We start from the raw sequence: 8,537 nt of genomic DNA, 5'->3' as shown, positions 1-8,537 counted from the left end.
AACAATATGCTTGAGAGGATGTGGAGAAAGGGAAACACTCATCCTTTGCTGGTGGGAGTGCAAACTTGTTCAGCCTCTTTGGAAATAAATATGGCGGTTCCTCAGGAAAATGGAAACCAGTCTACTTCAAGATCCAGCAATTCCACTCTTAGGTAGGTATATACCCAAAAGATGCACATTCATACCACAAGGACATCTGTTCAACTATGTTTATAGAAGCATTATTTGTGATAGCCTGAATCTGGAAGCAACCTAGATGCCCCTCAACTGTAGAATAGATAAAGAAAATGTGGTACCTACCAAGAGTAAAATGACAGACTCTAGATATCCCCTATGTGGAAGGATTTGGCAATAGGGTGGGAGGGAGGGGGAAGGGGAGTGCGGGAGGAGGGGAGGGAGAGGGAACTGGGGTTGACATGTAAAACAAGCTATTTAAAATTAAAATAAAAAATGATAAAAAAAGAAAAGAAAATGTGGTACATTTTGCACAATGGTGTACTGCTCAGTGGTTAAAAAACAAAAAACCAAAAACCAATGGCACCTTGAAATTAGAAGAAACCGTCCTGAGTGTGATAACCTAGACACAGGAGGAAAAACATGGTATGTACTCATAAGTGGATATTAGACATAGAGCAAAGAATAACCGGCCTATATTCCACAACCCCAGAGAATCTAGACAGCAAGGAGGACCTTAAGAGAAACATACATGGACCAGGGACAAGATCTCCTGAGTAAATTGGGAGCACTGGGAGGAGGGGGTGTAGGAGAAAGGAGGGGAGAAGGGGAGGGGGGAAAAGAACATGAGGGATCAGGAAGGTCGAGTTGGGGGAAGAACAGAGGAGAGCAAGGAAAGAGATATCTTAATAGAGGGAACCATTATGGGCTTAACGAGAAACCTGGCACCAAGGAAATCTCCAGGAATCCACAAGGATGACCCCCAACTAAGAATCTAAGCAATAGTGGAGAGGCTACCTTAAATGCCCTTCCCCTATAATGAGATTGATGACTGCCTTAAATGCCATCCTGGAGCCTTTATCCAGTAGATGATGGAAGCAGAAGCAGACACCCACAGCTAAACACTGAGCCAAACCCCTGGAACTCAGTTGCAGAGAGGGAGGAGAGATGAGCAAAGGGGTCAAGACTATATTGGGGAAACCCACAGAAACAACTGACCTGAGCAAGTGGGAGTTCATGGGCCCCAGGCTGACAGCTGGGGAGCCAGCATAAGACTGAACCAGGTCCCCTGAATGGGGGTGTCAGTGAGGGCAGTCTATGGGGCCTCTGGCAGTGGAACCAGTATTTATCCCTAGTGCACAAATGGACTTTGGGAGTCCATTCTCCACGGAGTGATACTCTCTCAGCCTAGATATATGGGGAAGGGCCTTGATGATCCCCCATGGGAGGCCTCACCCTCTCTGAGGTGTCACTGGGGAGTAGGATAGGGGGATGATGAAGGGAATGGGAGGGTGGGAAATGGGACGACAAGAGGGAGAGGGAACTAATGTTAGTATGTAAAATAAGACTGTTTTTAATTTAAAAAATAAAATGCTCATATGCATATTTATAAATGTTCAACAAAAGAACTCAAGAAACTAGACATCAAACTACCAAATAATCCAATTAAATATGGGGAACAGATCTAAACAGGGAGTTCTCAACAGAACAATCTCAAATGGCCAAAAGACATTTAAGGAAATGATCAACATCCTTAGTCATCTGGGAAATGCAGATCAAAACTCTGGGATTCCATCTCATACCTGCAGAATGGCTAAGATCAAAAACACCAATGACAGCTTATGCTGAAAAGGATGTGGAGAAAAGGGAACACTCCTCCATTGTTGGTGGGAGTGCAAACTTGTACAGTATGGCCATCTAGAAAATTAGGGATCAACCTACCTCAAAACCCTGCATTACCACTGTTGGGCATATACCCAAAGGAGGCACTTCACACCACAAGGACATTTGCTCAGCCATGTTCATAGCAGCATTATTTGTAATAGACAGATCTTGGAAACAGCCTAGATGCCCCTCAAATGAAGAATGGATAAAGAAAATGTTGTACATTTACACAATGGAGTACTACTCAGTGGGAAAAAAATGACATCCTAAAATTTGCAGGCAAATGAACAGAACTAAAAAAAAATCCCGAGTGAGGTAACTCCGGCACAGAAAGACAAATATAGTATGATACCAGACATAAAGAAAAACATACCCAGACTATAATCCACAGCCCCAGAGAAGCTAGAACGCTCTTCCAGAAACAGATGGAAGCAGATGCAGAAATCCACAACTAACCAATGGGCCAAGCTCCTGGAGTACAATGGAAGTGAGGGAGGAGCGATAATATGAACAACGGAGTCAAGACCATGATGGGGAAACCCACAGATCACTGACTCAGGTCTGACAAATGGGGAATCTGCATAAGACCAAAATAGACTCCCTTAATATAGGTGACAATGGTGTGAGGCCACTGGCAGTGGGTCAAAGACCTAACACTAATATACAAACTGACTTAGTGGAGCCCATTCTATAAGGAGAGATATTTTGCTCAGCCTAGACACAGGGTGTGGTGGGTGGGGAGGTGCCTTGGTCCTGCCTTAATGAGATAATGGGACAGACCTAAGGAAGGTCTTACTCTCTCCGAGGAGCAGATGCAGGGGGAGAGGGAAGTAGGAGGAGAGGAGGGAGGGTGAACTGGGATTGGAAAGTAAAAATAAATTAATTAAAATGTTTAAATTAAAAAAGAAATACCTTCACAGAAATATCTAGGCCAATATTTAAGCAAAAATACCTGGGTATCATTAGCCAAACTAATGCATGACATTAAGTGGCACGTGGCTGGACTGTGGACATGTGTACCTTGGAGGAAGAGTGAATGGATACATTTACTGGTTATATGCAGGGATCTGTTTTGTCCCCAAGCATCAGGAAGTATGGAGGTGTCTTGACTCAAGATGAGAAGCCTGTGGCAGTTTTCACAGGTGGAGATGAGGACAGAAGTTTTCAATTTTGAGCCTCTTAAAATTCCAACCATAAGACCCCATATAGGAATCTGGGATGGGGTGAGGAGTATGGGAGGGGTTACTAAGGGGCAGGCTCAAGACCTTCTTAGGTCTTTCATAAGAGTCTCACTCAATTCCTAAGTTAGGGTGAATTCTTCTTTTTTATTTTATTTTTATTTTTAAATTTAAATTTAAATTAGAAACAAGGTTGCTTCACATGTCAATTCCAGGTCCCTTTCCCTCCCTTCCTCCTGTGCCCTCCCACCAACCCCCCCCATATCCCCCCATTTCCCCAGGGAGGGTGAGGCCCTCCATGGGGGTGTCCATAGTCTGTCATTTCATCCAGGGCAAGGCCTAGACCCTCCCCCAAGAGTCCAGGGTGAGAGTGCATCTCTCATTGTGGGATAGGAGCCCACAGTCCATTTGTATACCCGGGATAAATTCTTCTTTGGGATGTACCAAAACAGTCATCAGTCACAGAGGTAGACTAACATGGAGGGACATAAGCTCTGCACCTGAGGCAGTAGGTGTGCACAGTCTGGGTGATGAAGGGGAAACCCAGGCTGTGACCAAGGAGCTGCTCAGGAAAGCTGAGTGGTTTTGAAGGACAAGATGAAAACGGCACCGAGTCAGAGCTGTGTGGAGCACTGGCGGAACCCACACCTGTGCGGCTTTAGCCAGCCATTTATGAACAGAAACAAGCTTATAATGCCACCAGGGACAGCACAGCCTCCAGGGTCCTTTTTCTGGGTTCTCAGTCCAGACCCAATGTCTCCCCCCGCCCCCAACAGGATTTCTCTGTGTTAACAGTCTTGGCTCTCATGGAACCCGCTTTGTATACCAGCCTGGCCTTAAACTCACAGAGATCTGCCCGCCTGGGCCTCCTGAGTGCTGGGATTAAAGGCAAGTGCCCCCACCGCCTAGGCCCACTGTCTCTTTTAAAGGGAGAGGAGTAATTCTACTCCTCTGCATCTGTTCCCTCATCTGTGAAAACAGAATCACATTGCCCCCTGCTTCGTGGAGCTGTGAGAACTGAATGCTATGGTTTAGCCCAGAGTCCACACTCCAAATACCATCTCTGGTCACAACTGGTTCTGTCATTCCCCTCCAACTTTACAAGAGTCTCAAAACCAAGTCTCAAAAGCCCATAGCAGTGTCTGACAGGAGGAAGAACTATCGAGTGCATGAAATGAGCAGAGTAGAGGAACAAGTGGTATTAAGGAATGCGTTGGCAGCCTGACAGTGGTGGCGCACGCCTTTGATCCCAGCACTCTGTGAGTTTAAGGCCAGGCTGGTATACAAAGCTACACAGAGGAACCCTGCCTCAAATATAAGAGAAGGGAAGGGTAGGGAAGGGAAGGGGGAAGGGGAAGGGGAAGGAGAAGGGAAAGGAAAAGGAAAGAAAAGGGAAAAGGAAGGGAAGGGGAAGGGAAGGGGAAGGGAAGGGGAAGGGAAGGGAAAGGGAAGGGGAAGGGAAAAGGAAGGGAAGGGAAGGGGAAGAGAAAGGGAAGGAAGGGAAGGGAAGGGAAGGGAAGGGAAGGGGAAGGGAAAGGGAAGGGAAGGGAAGGGGAAGGGAAGGGAAGGGAAGGGAAGGGAAGGGAAGGGAAGGGAAGGGAAGGGAAGGGAAGGGAAGGGAAGGGAAGGGAAGGGAAGGGAAGAGAAGAGAAGAGAAGAGAAGAGAAGAGAAGAGAAGAGAAGAGAAGAGAAGAGAAGAGAAGAGAAGAGATGTGGCAGCTCTCATGCTCTTGGAGCCACGCTCTCTCCTAGGAGAGTGCCTCTGCCTCAGCATGGACTCTGGTTTTCAATCCCTTCTACCTTCTCAAGAACTGACCTTCAGTGTCTTACTTTTATCTTCAATATCTCCTTTCTGACATTGTGACACATTGTCTTCTACGAAGTTCACACCCCAAACTCATAAGACAAAAGACATGACTCAGAATTTATACTTCCAGGGGCTGAGGAAGTTAGTTCTCTCTTTTAAAGAGTTTGTATAAATAGGAGACTCCTTTGTCAAGTTTGCCCACTCATTAGGAGCTGAGTGTGTGCCCCAGAGCTAGGCACTACACAAAGAAAAGTGGAGAGGAGCTGACCCTTGGACAGTTGTGCACAATCTTAGGGCTCTGTAGACCAGAGGTTCTCAACCTGTGGGTCATGACCCCTCTGGGTTGACCGACCCTTTCACAGAGGTCACCTAAGACCATTGGAAAACACAGATTTTTACATTAAGATTCATAGTAGCAAAATTACAGCTATGAAGTAGCAAAAAGATAATTTTATGGTTGGGGCGTCACCACAGACAAAGAGAGCCGAGACTCAGGAGGTTGCCTTACACAATGTGGTCTGAGTAGCCAAAGGACAGCTGTTTCATACTGCAAAAGCCCAGAACCTGGTAGGTACTCACTCTGAAAGGCTGGGTGTCTACCTCAGAAGTCCCACTTTATTGCTGAAGACCTGGAGGGTTCTTGGAGAGCTGTTGGCCTTCCTTCCACACTGGAAGCCTGAAGAAGTTGGCCGTAAGAATCAATGAAAGAACCACCAGCAGCAACAGGGTAGATGAATTCAACAGCAAGAGTGAAGACCAAGCAGGCAAAGGAGCAAAACTTTTGTTCTTTCATGCCTTGTTACCTTCCACATTTAGAGTAGATTCTCCCACATCAATTAAGACAGTCAAGGCAACCCCCAGATGTGATCACAGATGAACATGATGGCAGATAGGCCTTCACTGAAGCTTTCTCCCCAGGGGATCCTGAGTTGCGCCATGTTCTCAAACACATCACTTGAGAACCATAACATTCACCTCTCGTCCCCGAAGTCTCACGATTATTTCATATTGTAGTCCAGATCTTTTAAAGTCCCCAAAGTAGAGCTAGAGTGATGCTCAATGATTGAAAGCACTTTTTGTTCTTCCAGGGGATCTGAGTTCGATGCCTAGCACCCACAAGGCAGCTCACAACCATCTGTAACTCCAGTTTCAGAGGATCTGACACCTCCTTCTGGCTTCCAAGAGTATCAGGCATATATGTGGTAGAGGTATACAGACTATATGCAGACAAAAAATACATAAATGAACAATAAAGTATTTTTAAAATAATAATGAGAGATAAGATAGTGGTTAAGATCACTGGCTGATCTTCTAAAGGATCAGGGTTTAATTCCTAGCACCTACATGGTGACTTACAACAGTCTAGAATACGAGTTTTCAAGGGTTCTGACACACTTGTCTGGCTTCTGAGGGTGCTTCACACATGTGGTGCACAGACACACACATAAAATAAGTATTTCTTAAAGCCCCCAAAGTCTTTACAAATCCCAATATTTTAAACGTCCCCAATCTCTTTAAAGGTGAGCTCTGACTGGGCAGTGCTGGTGAAGCCTTTAATCCCAGCACTCGAGAGGCAGAAGCAATGGATCTCTGTGAGTTCAAGGCCAGCCTGGTCTACAGTGCGAGTTCCAGGATGGCCAAGGCTACACACAGAAACCCTGTCTCCAAAAAAAAAAAGGTGAGTTACTATAAAATCAAAACCAAGTGATATACTCAGGGCCATAGCAGATACACAATCACACTAAAGCAAAACATTGAAATCCAGCTGAGAAAACACAAAATATTGTATGTTCATTGACCTGCACCTGCACCTGCAGCCTGGGATGTAAGGTTCTAGTCTCCAAAGGACAGAGGTAGCAAAGTCTCTAGAGGAATGATTAGTCACTTTATGTCCTATAACTTAAATATGATAATATAGATTATGAAACATAACCACTGATATTATCTCAATAGATATTAAATCTGCTTAATGTATGCACAGACAAGCTCCTAACAAAATGGGACAAAAATGTTCATTTCAGTTACAAACCTTTTTTCTGTAGTTCCTGAGGTCATGTGGCCTCAGTTGATATTTATAACTACCTTCCTCTACTACCCATTGTGTATTTCCTCCACCCTCAGCAAGCACGTTAGTGGATCTTTGTTCTTTACCTGGGATCCTGAAAGATCTGGGCCAGTTTTCATCCTGCCCGGGTTGGGTTGTGGTTTCCCATTGACTTTAATCACAGGACATGGAACACAAAGAGATACCCTGAAGGACCTGATGCACTCCAGATATACTCTACCTTATTTCCACTCTGAAGCAGCTAGGAGCATAGAAGCAAAGTCGCCAAAAACATTAGAGGATCCCAAGTCCCCTTTCTTCCATGTAGTATACACAGCATCTACACCCACAGGACACTGCAAACATACTTAAGCTGCCACCACAGACCCAGGGAGCATGTGAGACATTCCAGTGTGTCTCCAGTGTCTGATTTTTATTAGTGGTGACTTCATGTAAAGATACTAAACAATCATTAAACCATGTTTATAAGGAATAGAAAGTTTTGATTAATAGATCACCAGGGACATCAAAGACAAGGAAGTATTGTTTTAAAAAAGCTGAGATCAGAACAAGCCAATTTGCCTTAAGACACAGACATTCCCATCCCAGTTTCCTTCAACTGGGAAAAGTGTATCACACTCTGTTCTTAGTATGCCAAAGGTGCTCTTAGACCCAGAATGTTCTTTTCCGGATGAGGTTGGTGGCAAAAACAGACTAGATTTGGGCAAGAAAAATTTACCTATAAGAGAGTAAAAGAAACATTCTTGCCATGGTGGCGCATGCCTTTAATCCCAGCACTCGGGAGGCAGAGGCAGGCAGATCTCTGTAAGTTTGAATCACACCTAGTCTACAGAGGGAGCTCCAGCATAGGATCTAAGGCTACACAGAGAAACCCCATCTCAAAAAACAAACAAACAAACAAACAAACAAACAAACAAAAACACAAGTTGCTTTTGCCAGGTATTTGATAACAGAACCAAGAAGAAAGCCTAATACCTGACTGAGACTGAGTATCAAGAAAGGCCAATATTAAAAGCAGAGTTCACCAAACAGATGTTGACAAGAGAAAGCTCCTAGTCCTATTCCATTCTTAGAGAAAATGAAAAAAAAAAGCAATATTGGAGTAAGAGGCTTTCAAGGAACATGTTCTCATAAAAGTACAGATTTCTAGACACATGTTAAGCCTAGATAACATAATCTCCAAGCACAAACCAATATTAACCAAATTAGAAAGAGGAATTTGCAAATCTGCGATGTGAAAGAATGTAGTTTTTTTCCCCAAGGACATAATGAGCATTTACTCAACACAGTCAAAGCCTTTATATAATAAACATATATTTCTTGAACTCAGCTTAATAAAAATTAAAATCAATAGCAAAAATAAGGTTAAAATTATCAATCATATTAAAATTAAAAAACAATAGAACTCATGAGTCAAATAAGTGAAAAACTGATTTTGGACAATATTTTGTGACATTGAAGATTGAATTGAAGAATAATATTCTTGGATATCTTTCTAAACCACCATCTGCTTATCCAATGACCTCTTTCCCCCTCAGAGTTCCTTTTGTGATTTCATAACATGTGCCTCCCCAAACACACATATAAAAATTAAAATCTGGGATCCACATGAGAAAAATGTGGTGTTTGTCTTAGTCTGTGTTACTTT

This window comes from Mesocricetus auratus, unplaced genomic scaffold, assembly GCF_017639785.1.
Source record: "Mesocricetus auratus isolate SY011 unplaced genomic scaffold, BCM_Maur_2.0 Super-Scaffold_100010, whole genome shotgun sequence".
In the NCBI taxonomy this organism is placed as follows: domain Eukaryota; kingdom Metazoa; phylum Chordata; class Mammalia; order Rodentia; family Cricetidae; genus Mesocricetus; species Mesocricetus auratus.
This window is presented reverse-complemented; position numbering follows the sequence as displayed.